The sequence below is a fragment of the Acinonyx jubatus genome, chromosome C2 (genome assembly GCF_027475565.1).
Source record: "Acinonyx jubatus isolate Ajub_Pintada_27869175 chromosome C2, VMU_Ajub_asm_v1.0, whole genome shotgun sequence".
Taxonomy (NCBI): Eukaryota; Metazoa; Chordata; class Mammalia; order Carnivora; family Felidae; genus Acinonyx; species Acinonyx jubatus.
The window spans coordinates 92,997,300-93,012,651 of record NC_069384.1 but is presented as its reverse complement, the minus strand read 5'-3'; the positions used below and the strand labels follow the sequence as shown (position 1 = coordinate 93,012,651).

The following is a 15,352-nucleotide window of genomic DNA, read 5'->3' as shown; positions in this document are numbered from 1 at the left end:
ACTCCACATTATAAAAGCCATGCACATAACTAAAAGTAGTCTTTGTAAAAGGTTTGGAGTATATTTGACTTTTTTCTTTATTCCCATTTTAAAAAAATACACTAAATCTGTTTGCCAGTGACAAATCTACACTTCCAGGGAGCACCTGGGTGGCTCAGTCAGTTAAGCGTCTGACTCTGGATTTTGGCTCAGGTCATGATCTCACAGTTTGTGGGTTCGAGCCCGTGTCAGGCTCTGTACTGGCAGTGTGGAGCCTGCTTGGTATCCTCTCTCTCTGTCTCTCTCTCTCTCTCTCTCTGTCCTTCCCCTGCTCATGCTCTCTCACTCTCAAAATAAATAAACTTAAAAAAAAAAAAAAAGACAAATCTACACTTCCAGGAGCTGAGACTACACTGAAGATATCTTCTTTAGTTCTATGCTTTCTGTCATTGAAAGCTACTAGGCAGGTTCTTTTTCTTAAAACCTTCAATTATACATTCTTGACACTTTCTACTTCTCCCCGTCTTCGTCTAGAAAGAACTAGAACAACTGGATTGGATTTCTTGTTAATTAATCATCCAGATATCTCTTAGAAAGTTCGCAAGATATTCTTCCTTCAACCACAATGGAGCTATAAAAAGAAGTGTTTTTAATTCCCAACCCACTTATTCTGTTACTGTCATGATCATCCTGATTCAGAGATTTTCATCATGATTCAGAGATTTTTCTATAAACTGCATCAAATAACCCAGGATTTTACAAAAAACAAAAACAGAAAGATGTGAGCATGTGCAGTCAGAGGGCAAGTGAGAAGCAGAGCAAAGTTTAGCGCAGTGTGGCCCTCATGGATTCTGACTCAGGGCCAAGTCCAGAGGCCACAGAAACAGAAGCACACATATTAACTATGAAGGAACACTGACAGGGTAGCCCACAGGCCTGAGTCAGCCTAGGATGGGGGCTTCAGGGAGCCATGGGACCATCAAATGCATGAGTTTCCCCAAACAGAACCAAATTCCCAGGCCCAATGAGACCAGTAGTGGATTGTATTAAAAAATTACATCAGGGGCGCCTGGGTGGCTCAGTCGGTTAAGCGTCCGACTTCAGCTCAGGTCACGATCTCGTGGTCTGTGAGTTCGAGCCCCGCGTCGGGCTCTGGGCTGATGGCTCAGAGCCTGGAGCCTGCTTCCGATTCTGTGCCTCCCTCTCTCTCTCTGCCCCTCCCCCATTCATGCTCTGTCTCTCTCTGTCTCAAAAATAAATAAAACCTTAAAAAAAAATTAAAAAAAAAATTACAACAATTGTGCTAAACCAACCTCATCACCAGTAGCACTAGTGAACATACCACTCTCAGGCATACCTAAGTAAATGTTTGTAGAGCCACAAAAACATTTATGCTTTGATGTGGTCAACACACTAAAATATGGGGAAAGGAATGCATAGAAAGTTGTTTGCTGCCAAGGATAAATGCAGATATCTGCATTTAGGTTGAAATACACTTACAAGCACAGGCTGGGGCTGCTTAGATTGACAGCTGTTTTGTGAGGAAACCCCCCCTCCCCCGGGAATTGGAGATGAGCTAACTTCACCTTCCAGGCCTTGGGCAGGAACAGGGTGAATGGTAGGATCGCACACTGCAGTCAGCAGACCTGGACCTGAACCCTAGTTCTCCCTTCTATAGCCTGTGGCCCGTTACTCAAATTCCTTAAGCTCCGTCTCCTTACCTGTAGACTGAAAATACCATATTTCCTTGATTCCAACATGTACTTTCTGCCCCCTTTCCCCAACACACACGCATTTTAACTTTTCTGAAATTGGCATGACTACTGGACTTGACATCTACATTCAACGTGATGGCATTTTCTTTCCTCTTTTTCCCCTGAAAAGCTGGAATTTAATTGATGGTATATTTAGCCCTTAGCAGTGTCTTCAAATCAAGGAAATACAACAGTAATGCTGGCCTTAGTGTGGGGAAGATTGAGTGACATATTTAAGGCACTTTGGCACACTGCCTTCAAATATAGTAACTGTCCAAAAATGGCACATGTCAATATTGCTATTTGTGGGAGCCTGGGTGGCTCAGTGGGTTCAACATCTGACTTTGGCTCAGGTCATGATCTCGCAGTTCAAGCCCCACATTGGGCTGCCTGTGGTAAGTGCTGAGCCTGCTTCGGATCCGCCATGTCCCCGGTCTCTCTGCCCCTTCCCCGCTCATATGGGTGCGTTCTCTCTCTCTCTCTCTCTCTCTCTCTCTCTCTCTCTCACAAAAATAAACACTTTAAAAGATAAATTGCTGTTTTTAAGATCTAATGCATTCCTAGGATACATTATCAGAAGAGCAGTATCCAGGAAAGTAGCCGATAATCCCAGCCTGCTAGTCAGCCTACAGTTGGGAGTACTACATTCAATTTGAGGACCACAGAACAAGGGTAAACCACCGACATTCAGAGAATAGGGACAAGTGTGGAGAAGAGTCTGAAAAACATGGTATGAGAAATAGTCGAAAGAATCTGAAGTTTTTAGGCTGAACAAAAATGAGAAGCCTTTCAAACCTATCAAGCCCAGTGGATGTAAGTAGATGTTTCCTCTGTGGTTCCAGGGAATGGAGCTGGCACACGAGGATGGTTACTCTAGAGAGGACTTTGTCACGTCAGCATACGGGAGGACTTCATAACACTTTGGGCTCTCTAGGACGGAAGGGGCTTGGGAAATGGAAAGCTTCCTAAAATAGGAAGTGCACCATCAGCACCTGGATAGCACCACATCAGCACTCTCCAGAAAAGCCTCCTTCATGCTCTTAACGGCTGCACCCTGTGTCCACGTCAACTCTAGAATCCTATGCCTCGGTCTTCCTCCTCCAGACCTAGGCCAGACCTCTGGGGACCACTCAGAGCAGCAACGGCCTCCCAGGGCACGGGCTCCAGCTAGCTCCAGGGAAAAGCTAGCACAAAAGTGGCAAAAAGTTAAAGGAGAAGGTGCATTCACCGGGGTGCCTGGTATCGTAACAATCCACACAGGAGGTGAAGACTCAGTGTGGATAAAGAAGGCTGGCAAATCCAGACTCAGATGGCAAGAGGTAGGGCCCCAGGGTCTAGCCCTCAGAGTAGCCCTCAGAGTAGCCCTCAGAGTAGGCACTCCACAACTCCTGAGACCAGATAACACCCGCACCTCGCCTACCACATGTAGAATGTTCTAGTTAGGGCCTAATGAATCCATTTAAGACTCAGACCGGTTTTCTGAATTACAGCAACCCTTGGTGACATCCACATTCGTTCCTCCAGTGACAGGCCCTTACTGCCCCAGTTACAAGTTTTTTTCTTAAATTAACCTTCTATCCATGCTTTAAGGAAAACTCCACACTCTATGAAAAACTACTATAATTTCACACTGAAACAGAATGTTCTGTATCTTCTTATCAGCATTTACTTGAATACTGGTATTAAGTTTACTGTGAACTTTGTGATTCAACCCCACTGTCAAAGTCATAATCATTTTATCTAAAGCTCTCTGAGCAAAGGTGTGGGTAGCAGCCTTGCCCAACGCACAAGCAAGTACCATGCTTACATCAGGCAGTCAGTGGAGAATTTGACCAAGTGAAAATGAATGGCACAGGAGCCAAATGAGACCAACCTTCAGTCTGCTTCCCAAGATGATGCTACTTTGGGTCTGAGAGAAGCCACAGGCTATGGCTTTTTGGTTTTCTACCTCAGCCCTCAGGTAATCAAAGTGTACCTGCACACCCTTGATCCAAAGACATCTATCATCTGTAAAGTCAGATATAGTTAGGAATCTATAGGACGTGAGATCAAAATTCTCTCTTCTACTGTCTGGAGCAATCATCACGTGTCAGGTGCCAGGATGGAGTTGAGGAGCACAAAGGTCAACAGCTCTCTGACAGAGGCTCACGGTCTAGGGGAGGGGACAGACTTTTAAGAACTAATTCTCAGAGTGTGAAGGGTAGTGTGGTGGGAGCCTAGAGGAGGAAGTGCTTGATCTGGGGACTGGGGAAAGTAACTGCCGGGAAGGTACAGTGGAAAGGAATCTCGAAGAACCGCTTCGGAGTTCACTGTGCGTACTGGAAAAGAAGGCACATTCCAGGCAAAAGGAATGGTTGCAGTGTGTTAGACTATGTAATCTAAAAGAACAATGGAAAAGTAACCCCGCATGTTTGAGCAAGAGAATGATAGTTATCTTCCGATATCAGGAGAACTGTCTGATTAGGTGTCTGCTTCTCCATGTAGAAGGTACTATGAAAATCGGAGCAGGGGCACTACGATAGTACACGCTGCACTTTAATATGTATAAGAACATTGTAAAAAAAAAAATTAACAAGGAAACTGGTTGCCTTGAGCAGACGAGTTTACGTCATAATTGTATCATTTTGGAGTCAGTTTGGGTTCTAATTTGAGCTTAGCTCGTGGGAAATGCTTAATAAACAGTTGCTATACACATTATGAGACAATACACTCACCTTTACACTGAGTTCCAACACCACACCGAGTTGTCATCAATGGCCATGTCTCATGTATGGGGTAGGAAGGTGGAGTAGAGAACATTCAAGGTGCCTCCCTGCCTGAAGCTCTCCTGGATTATCTCTGCCCATTTCTGATCTGCCTTTATTCCCTCAGCTCACCAGGAAAGATGCTACAGAAATGCCCATTGAAAACCTGCTACCTAAACGTTAGCTATCGTTAGTATTATTTATTTATTTACAGAGAGAGAGAGAGAGAGAGAGAGAGAGAGAGAGAGCATTTGTGTGCATGCAGGGGAGGGGCAGAGGGAGAAAGAATCCCAAGCAGGCGCCACGCTGTCAGGATGGAGCCCAACGCAGGGATCAATCTCACAATCCACAAGATCATGACCTGAGCCGAAATCAAGAGTTGGACACTCAACTGACTGAGCCTCCCGGGCGCCCCCATTACTATTCTTATTGTACTTTCTTCTGATATTATCTTTCTACTAACTTTATCAGCTCTGGTTTTCTTTCATCCCTGTGTATATCTGTATGTGTGTTTAATGGTATGCAAATATTCTTGCAAGCCAACTCAAATCCTTAGGAGGACATAGATGTAGTCATTAAAAAACAAAGGAAAATAGGGGCACCTGGGTGGCTCAGTCGGCTAAGCATCCAACTTCAGCTCAGGTCATGATCTCACAGTTTGTGAGTTCGAACCCTGCGTCAAGCTCTGTGCTGACAGCTCGCAGCCTAGAGCCTACTTCAGATTCTGTCTCTCTCTCTCTCTCTCTCTCTCTGTCACCACCCCTCATGCTCTATCAAAAATGAGTAAACATAAACAAGTTTTTTTTTAAAGTAAAGGAAAATAACTTTCTACAATTTATTATAAATGACACTAATAACAATAGCTAACATCACTTAACACCTATGAAGCATCAAACTACAGTAGGCCTTTTATATGCATTATTTTAGTTAATTCTCATAAGAACCCTACAAGGGAAGTATTTATGTTTTAACCCATATTTTATAGATTAAAAAAAATAAGTCTTAGTGAGTCAAGTGATTCACTCAAGGCCCCAACTATTAACTAGTATAACCTTACAATTTTGCAACATAGTCGACAACGATCTCATATTAACGGCTATATACTCCCACATAGTTTTTATATCTGATTACGGAAGATTTTAATTTGAATCTGAATATAGGGAAAGAAAACACAAATAAGCCACTTAATCTAATAAACAGGTAACAACACTGAGTTCATTTTGTCTCAATCTCATGCCTCAGGACACTATTAAGAAGAAAGGGCTGGGGCGCCTGGGTGGCTCGGTCGGTTAAGCATCCAACTTCGGCTCAGGTCATGATCTCACGGTCCGTGAGTTCAAGCCCCACGTCGGGCTCTGTGCTGACAGCTCAGAGCCTGGAGCCTGTTTCAGATTCTGTGTCTCCCTCTCTCTCTGCTCCTCCCCTGTTCATGCTCTGTCTCTCTGTCTCAAAAATAAATAAACGTTAAAAAAAAAGAAGAAGAAGAAGAAGAAGAAGAAAGGGCCCACACAGCGGCCAGGTCACATTCACCTAAGCAGTCTTTGAGCATCAAATTAAAATGTCCAGCTTTCTCACATAATGTATGATTCCATTCACATGAAATATTCTGAGTGGGCAAATCTAGAGAGGCAGAAGGTAGAATATGGGTTACCTAGGGCTGGGGGAGGAAAAAATGGGAGCAAGAGAATGAGTATGAGGCCTCTTCTTGGAGTGACGAAAATGTTCTAAAATTACATTACGGTGATGGTCACACAACTCTGTAAATACGCTAAAAATCATTGGGCTGTACACTTTAAAGGGGTTAACTTTGTGATATATAAATAAAGAAAGCTATTAGAAACTACTTTTCCAGGGCTCAGTATCAAGTGATCTCTAGTCATTCCATGTGGCTGCTGTCTTCCAGAATAAACATGAAAACCAGATGTGTAGTAAATAAGCCTTACCCAGGAACAAAATGTTCAACAATGAGGAGAATGAAGACCATGCCTATGAAGTTGGTGAGTTTTCCTTGGAAGCAGTTAACGGGCCTTCAGCCTCTTTATCAAATGTCACTAGGTAAGTGCTGAATGGTATTAGCTTTTGATTTTTACCAAACCAGAAATAATGGAAATATTCATTCATCATTACTAAAATGTTTTTAAGTAGACAGAATGGAGTATTAGAAATAGCAATAACTGGGGAGTCAAAAGACCTCAAAGGGCCCAAAGACTCCAACTCAACTGGAACCTTGTGGCCTCTGGGGCTCAATCATTCTAGGCTTCGGTATAAGATGAGGAGGTAAGTGTTCTCGAGACACAATGGAAATCCATGAAAGTGTCACTCCTAGACTGATGATTCAAGTATTTAAGTGAGCTTCCTCCCACATCCCTTATTAAATAAACTCTCTACCTTAAAATTGCATTGGCTATAACCACTGACTAAAACTTTAAACCTGATAGATAAAAATCAAAAGGCAATTTCCTAAAATAATGCATAAACGTAGTGAAATAATTGTTCTCCAAAGTAAAATTATCTCATCCTTTATAAAAATTGATCTTGCCTCATCTAACCTGTCACTCCTAACCTATTTTAATTTTTATTATAAAAACTATAATTTCTTATGAAAGGAAATCTTAGATTTACAAACTGAGGAAAATTAAAATCATTCTTAAAGCCGCCATCATAATTAAATAGAATATGGGTGATGTTAACCTGCAACTAAATTTTGGTACATATTGTTCTCATTTTTTTCTCTTCATAAGTAGTTTGCTTTTTTTCCTTCAACTATAATCATGTTTAAAAATATTAATATGCATAAAAGTATATATAGAGAGAAGAAAATACAAACTACCAGAAAGTCTCAACTTCAAAATAATCCCTAAACCTCTATTAACTTAAGGTGACCATCATTTCTGCTATCGCCTTAAGCATAGTACAGACAGAGATACGTAGATTTTAAATAGGGCCAAGTACATGGTGCACAAATAGTTTAATTTTAAGTGTTTTAAATTAAATATCTGTCATCACTACTTGCTATTACACTTTTTTCATACCATTGCAAAATTGTAATAGTTGCATAATGGTCCATCATACAGTTTTCTTCTACTGTATGTTTTGAGTACTTCCAACTTTTTATGATAATAAGTAATGTTTCAGTTAGTATTTTTGTACTTAAAATGTTTTATACTCCTACCTGGAAAATTCCAATCTATTACCCTGTTCCTTTTGTGATTTCTCTATTGGTTTTAGAATGAGAAAGTGCTTCCCCATCCAAAGATCCAAATCTTTATTGTTTGACTTCTATTCTTTCCTTCTTTTCTCTTTAAACATAGTTCCTTAATCTATGGGCTATGTTTTCAAATACTGTTAAAGACTCCAAACTTGTGGCACTGGATGGCTCAGTTGGTTAAGCGCCCGATTTCGGATCAGGTCATGATCTCACGGTTTGTGAGTTCAAGCTCGCGTCAGGCTCTGTGCTGACAGCTCATGCCTGGGGTCTGCTCTGCATTCTGTGTCTCCCTTTCTGCTTCTCCCCCTCTCACACTCTGTCTCTGTCTCTCTCTCTCTCTCTCTCTCAAAAATAAATAAGCACAAAAAAAAAGATTTTTAAAAAAAGGACTCCAAACTTGTCACACGTCTAAGTTTTAGCAAAAGCTAAAGTAAGCTATTTGCCCAACATTTTCAAATGCACATTTACGTTTTTAAAGGAAACACCTGTCTCATATTCTTGGCTTTCCACTAGGCCTCAGAAAGCCTCCAGGACTGACAAAATAACCAGAGCTTTGATTATCAGCAGGAAATCATACTGGGCAGGAATGAGGAGGACACTCATACAGGCCAAATTAAGTTAAACAATCAAAAGATCCAAGTTCCTAGCCTTAGCAGTTTTATTATTTTAGCCTTTAAAAGTCTCAGAAGTTCCAAGATGAGCTTAAGTATGTAGTCAAAAGACAATTTTCAATGCTGTGGGCTGACTCTCCATGGTCATGACTTTCCATGGTCGCCATTGGTCTCGTTTACTGACCATGGGCAAACTCTGTATGTTGCCATTGGTCACCAGCAGAACAGGTGAGAAAACAGTACAAGCCCACCTCCCACCCAGTAGAGTAAGAACACAAAGGACATGCCTTACTGGTTGACAGTGAGTCAACAGAAGCATCTCTGAGTGTGAAGAGTGACACAGGTATCAGTGCTCACCTGTTTGTTTCTCATTAATAACAAATATTGGATTATAGCTCCCCAGAACATAAACTTCTTGTACTAAATTTTCTTCCCACCAGAGCACTTCTCTGAGGCACAGCACTGTTAATGCTGCTATCCGCTATGACTTGGGATAAATGACAGAATCTTCCTGGGACAGTTTCCTCAACTATAAAATGAGGATAAGGACAACTGGCCTCTTGGGGTTGTTGTGAGAACAGAGAAGAGGCTCAGAACAGGGACTGCCCTTAGGGAATGGTTTTGGTATTAGTTGTTGTTATTACTATATTATTATTACCACCACTACCTCTACTGTTCCTGCTAGGACTATTATTTCCACTCTACCTCCGGTAATGCCAGACTGTAGGAGTGCCTGGGTGGCTCAGTCAGTAAAGCGTCCGACTTTGGCTCAGGTCATGATCTCACGGTCCAGGAGTTCGAGCCTCACGTCCAGCTCTGTGCTGACAGCTCGGAGCCTGGAGCCTGCTTTAGACTCTGTCTCTGTCTCTCTCTCTCTCTCTCTCTGCCCCTCCCCTGCTCATACTCTGTCTTTCTCTCTCTCTCAAAAATAAACATTTAAAAATATATTAAAAAGAAAAAAAAAAAGAAAAGAAATGCCAGACTGTAAAACTTAAATTGGGTTTTTCCAAAAGAAAGAGGGAACTGGATGGAGAGGACTGTGGTCAGTCAGATCAGCCTCGGGAGTAAAATCTGCCCAGGAAGTCAGTTTTCCTGTCACTATTAAATACTGAATGTCTGGGGTGGGTGGCACCACAGTCCTCCCCACTTTCTGATACACAAGCACAGGACTTCTGCGCATCGTCACCGTCAGTGAGCAGGGCTGAGCCAGAACCTGGGGGTTAGGCACAAGAAAGACCATGAATCCAAGGCCAGAAACCACAGACTAACACCTCCCCAAAGGGGCACCGAGAAGATCCCAACTAGGGGTGGGAATGAGAGCCACCTGGGCCATGAATAGATTTATCAAGGTTCAGCAGTCAGAAAACCAACCGACTCTTGATATCACAGTTACTTCTATGTATTCATTTCTTTCCTCTGAGTGCCTATCTTCTACTGCCAGTCAGTTCTCCCAGTGTGTGGGCCAGTTCATACTGAAATGGTTTGCCTGAGGATTTGTCTCCAACCTCGAAGCTCTGAATCGTTTTAAGAGAAAATAAGGATCACACGCTTATGCATTATCAGCTAGGTTCACAAGCCATCTGAGATTTATGAGACATCTAGAGTACTTTGAATTCCAACAAGAAAGCAGTTTGATATAAATTAATCAGCTCAAAGCTTCGCTTAAAATTAGATGGTATGGAATGAGAAAAATACCCGTCTCTACTTGATTCTAGGCAAAAGGCAGAGTTGTAACAAAACCAAACTAGTCCAGCAAGATGAGAACAAGAATTACAATGCAAGTTTCAAACCTAGAATCAGGAGTAAGATTTGCTTACTTTATCCTCAAATTACAGATTTCGAACACCCTACTGTATGTATGGTCTTTTTTTTCTCCCCATGTTTGAAGGAAACGTAATGAATATTCTTTGGGAAAACCCTAAAATCTGGCCTTCAGGGAGTTTCTCCTATACTTTGCTACATTTGTTTATTTGTGTTTCTACTCAGTGGTATTTTGTTTGGGTATCTTCTCTAGAGGAAAGGCTGTGAAACACTTGGGAACACAGAAATTGAGATCCACCAGACACAAATGAGTTTCCTGTGAGCTTTTGAAGACTTTTATCTATGCCGACTAAACACAAGTAAGTAAGCAGTGAGCAAAATGTTCTTAACATTGTTCTTGAAAAATCACTGGGCAGCAATAATCATGCTGACAGAAGTCCTTCTTTAAATTTTAAATTAAGAGCATTTAATTATTAATAACAGTATAATAAAGAGTACATATATGCAGTAAGAGTGTATATTAAGCAAGTTACAGCAATCTTTGCCTTGCTGTCTTGTTTTGTTTTGAAAGCTAAAATGACCCAGTGGATTTGCTGTTAAGAAAAGACCTGCAGAGGCAGGGGCAATCATTAGCTGTACAATTGTATCTTCGAGGTATAAAGTACAGTCAAATTTGTGATCCTGAAATGGCATGCAGTCATAACTGTATAACTTCAGCCTCAGCAGATATGGAAACTATGATCCTCAAGGAAGTAGGGTCCTTAAAATTTAGCATGTCACCGCAAAGATTTTTTCAAAGTTCTTTTTTCTGTCTCTCTTCTCCCTCAATTTTATTTTTTTGAACAGAGGAGAACAGGGAAGAACAGATCCCTTCCAATACACTGTATTTCCCAGCGGCGGGGGAGAAGAGCAGAAGAAAAGGGCAATAACAGGGGCATATTAGCATTATTTTAAAACACTCGCACATTACTTCCAACCAAAGCACACTTAAAGTAACATAAACACAAGAATATTTTATAGAGTGTTACAAACTTTAAAACATCATCCAATTTACTCGTGCAGAACAATTTCTTGCTGGATTGCTTTGGTGACAAATTAATTAAGGTAAAACTGCTCTCTAGGTCTTTAAGTTAATGAAATTAAAGAAGATACTCTCTTGGTACTTACGTACTGAATTTCGTGTTATTACTATTAGCAATACAAGGCACGCTCCATTTTTGCCATCAGATTTACTCCAGAAGGAGTCTCGGGTCGTGAGGAATTGCTCGAGAATGAACACAGTGACAGCTATGCACCTCTACACGGTGCCCACATCAATAGTTATGTGGGTATTTTAGGAGGCATTCTAGAAAAATGTCAGACTCTTCAAAGAGAAAATGAAAATGGCATTCTGGTTCATTGTAACTCTAAGTAGGCCCAAGGGAAAACTGGGCACCAGGCAATTTTGCACAACGGTGTGAGGCACGACATCGCTAGCTGGAGGGTAGCACAAGGCTGCCTCCTGTTCAAAAACAGTACAATCAGCCATGTATAAAAATCACACTTATGCCTAGAAGACTTAACAGGAGGGCAGAAAGAAAGGAATTCGGAAAAAGGAACTAAAAATGCTTACAAACAAGTCCAAATCTCCGGACTACAAATCCACCACATAAATGCCATTTCATTCTAGCTTCCATGTGTATGTAATATTGCCAAACAATGCATATGTGATAAGGAGAATCATAAGCTCCAAACCTCCACGAACTCACATCATTTTCTACAAGAACACAGCGACGGCACAAATGCTATGCTGTCATGTCATCGCCGGCAGTCAGTAGAGAGAAAGTCTAACACATGCAGCAGAAAAGTTCAAAATGTTATTTACTAACCTGGTGCCCCTGTGAAAGCAGTCCCTCCATACTGCTTTACAGAAAGAATCTTTACTATGAAACTAATCTCCAAAGCAGCTGATCCAGCCCAGAGGGGAGGACTCGGACTACCCAGGGAATCCACAAACACAAGGAAAGCAGTTTGTTCGGAACTTGGCAACTTAAGTCATAGCCAAGCCCACAAAGCACTTTAGCCTATAAGCTTTAGTAATGAACTTGAAACCACTCCCCATATGTTAAATAGACACTGGGCTGCTGTGAGAAATAAAAACCACGTACACCATGAGCAAAGATTTCAGGCTTCAATTTTGAACTTGCTGCCTAAGAAAACCATAACACACAAACTTAAACAAAGAGAACCCTTACTCCCTTCTCTCTCAGACGCTGTAGTAAAGTGACTCTTTCATTTTAAACAGGAGGAATGCGATCCGCTCCCCATTAGGGTCATGAGATGAAGTTCAATGGTGGTGACGGTGTAACATATAGCACTGCAATTTCACTTTGCATAAGAGGGACACATGAAGGGACCATTGCTGAGAATCAAAGTTACATACCGTTTTCAAATTTTGAGGGGTAGTGTTAAATAAGCCTAATATCTCATTAATCACTAAAGTCTAAAAATCAACTTATGTTTGAGAGGAGTATGTGTTAAAAAAAAAAAACCTTCTAATTTTTTAATATAGTTAACATACAATGTCACATGAGTTTGAGGTGACCAGCACAGTGAGTGATTCAGTATTTCTGTATATTATGCTACGCTCGCCTCAAATGTAGCTACCCTCTGAGGATCATTCTAACTTATGACTCCCTCTTGGTGTCTGTAAATCTGAAAATCACTCATAATTCAGTTTTACCATCTATATTTAGGTTATGTTTACAAGATAAAAGATTTTTTGGTCGTATTATAGTTCTTTACAGTTTAAAATGGAACTGAATAGGACTCACTATGGTTTCAAACGAAGAAATGTGAACGCATTTCTCATTCTAGAAAAGTACAATTGATAATTTCCTAAAGGCATTTCTATCTCCAAACAGTCCATAAAGTTCCAGTATATTGCTGAAGAAATAATGAAAATCCACGCTCTGCTTTTTAACACGACGTGTTCACAGTACCGTATACATAGTTTACCCCTAGTTTTCAACTCCAAGAACAGTGTCAGTTGTAATGGCTTACTTCACGACTTCACCTTGATTTAAAAAAAAAAAAAAAAAAAAAAAAAAAAGACCTATTTCACGGTCAAGATTCTCTAATTCTATTGTTTCTTCTAAGACATAACATCGGACCAAATATTCCAAGGAACACTGGATTCATTTCCTGCCAAACAGATTTATATAGGTATTGCTGGTAAAATCAAGTTTCTCAAACCCGGTGCAACAGAAGACGTTAGCACATAAGCACAAGATCAGGCATGAAAAACCTGGAGACCCCCAGAGACCTCACACGTGCCCCACCTGCTTCCCCCACCCACTCCCAGGTGAGCTCAATGGTTTCTCCTGGGGTCACTTTAGAATGAGGGGATCAAGACAATCACCTCCATGAGAAAACTGGCCTCTAGATATGCGGCCCTTGCCTTAAGAAGGAGCCAGAACCCCACCTGGTGGCAAAACCAAGAAAAGGCTGGAACAATTAAGTTTCAGGGAAAATACAACTTTGATGCTGGAAGAAAACACAATAAAAGCAGAAGACGATCTGTTATAAGGGTGCATTAATGTCACATACAATATAAGTGTGTGGTGAGGTTAAAGGAAAGTTTGTCCCCCCTACAAGAGCAGAATATTTCTTGAAGATAAGAAAATGCTCATGCAAAAAAGAAAAAAAGTGATTACACTCAAAACCATCTCTTCGGTAGTTCTGGTTTGCAAATATATACAATGATTTACATTCCCAGAAAAATCCTCTGATAAATAATGCTGATCCCTCCTTTACCCAAATATCTGCAAGTAAAATGCCAGTCAACATAATCTCTGAAATGGAATAAATATGGATAAACCCCCAACTTAACCAGCTAAGTACTGGTGGGACAGTGTCAATCACTGTGTTAAAAGGCTGTATCCCTAAGATTTTTCCTGTCAAAAGTATTTCCTTTTGTCTCATACAAATTATTTCTGCCAAAAATCCATGTACAATATCAACATCAATGGAGATGAACAATAAATACTTGGTTTCAAATTGCACTAGAGTAAAAACCCAGAAAAAACAGTATAGTAGGATGTGACTTTTTTAAATTTTTTATTTTATTTTAGAGAGAGAGAAAGTGCATGAGCAAGGGAGAGAAGGAGAAGAAGAGGAAGAGAGAGAACCTCGATGCCACGACCCCTGGGATCATGACCTGAGCCAAAATCAAGGGTAGGACACTCAACCAACTGAGCCACCCAGGCACCCCAAGCAGGATGTGACTTCTTAATAAGCCCAAGCCACATCACTGAAACTAAAGCTAATAGCTAATATTTAACTTCTTGCTATAAGGTAGGCATGGTTCTAAACTGCTCTACAAGTATTAACTCATTTAAATCTCACCACTGTTTTTCCCCCCCACCACTATCTTATAATACCAGCCTTACAGATGAGAAAACCAAGGCACCTAAAGGGTAAGTACCTTGCCCTTGGTGGAGCTGGGATTAGAACCTAAGCAGTCTGGCTCTGAAGTAAGTGTTCCTAACCACGTACTTTAATCATTCTGTCCTTCTAGGTGCATACCACTTGGGAAACCCTGCCAGACTCTGGTCAGACACAAGGGAGGGGGAGTTGGGAGAGGAGAAATGCTCTGTAGACCGTCCTCATGATGGTGTAGACTGGGCAAGGCTTTGCAGGGAAGCAGCCACAGAGCTGAAAACAGAAGGCCACATGGCAGGTAAGGGATCCCCAGGCAGAGAGCACCCATTCAGCCTTCCAAAGAAAAGGGGGAAATGGTGATCAGGCCATTGAAGGGACCACAGGGAGCAGAAGAAAATGCTGCAAGAGAGGCAGGAGCCCTCTGATGTCATATCACAGAGGCTAAGAGACATCAAGAGAGTTTAAACCAGAGGGCGCCTGGGTGGTTCAGTCCATTAAGCTTTGACTTCATCTCAGGTAATGATCTCGCTGGTCTTGAGTTCAAGCCCTACAACAGGCTCTCTGCTGCCCCACGTTGGGCTCTCTGCTGTCAGTGTGGAGCCCACTTTGGAACCTCTGTCTCCCTCTCTCTGCCCCTCCTCTGGACCCATGTGTTTGGACGTGCACTCTCTCTCTCAAAATAAACAAATATATAAACATTAAAAAAAAATTCTTAGGAAAAAAAAGAGAGAAAGAGAGAGAGTTTCAATGGTAAAATGACCAGATGTGTGCACTGGAAAGATAAAGTAAGGATCGAGGCCTTTTGGAGTGGGTGGGTGGGGTAGAAATTAAGACATTCCAAGTAGAAGGAAGGGCAGACCAGTGCTTTCAAAT

General features: G+C 41.4%; 1 protein-coding gene across 6 annotated transcripts in view; it reads right to left on the bottom strand.

Moving 5' to 3' along the window:
• PLD1 (phospholipase D1) overlaps positions 1 to 15,352 on the bottom strand; it is a 204,939-nt gene that overhangs the window by 154,628 nt on the left and 34,959 nt on the right. Inside the window, exon 1 of one of the 6 annotated variants that reach the window (XM_027061436.2) lies at positions 11,926 to 12,111. The exons of the other annotated variants lie outside the window; for them this stretch is intronic. The gene's annotated coding sequence lies outside the window, so the exon portion shown is untranslated. Of the gene's footprint in view, positions 1 to 11,925; positions 12,112 to 15,352 lie in introns of those variants that run through there. 6 annotated transcript variants of the gene reach the window in all.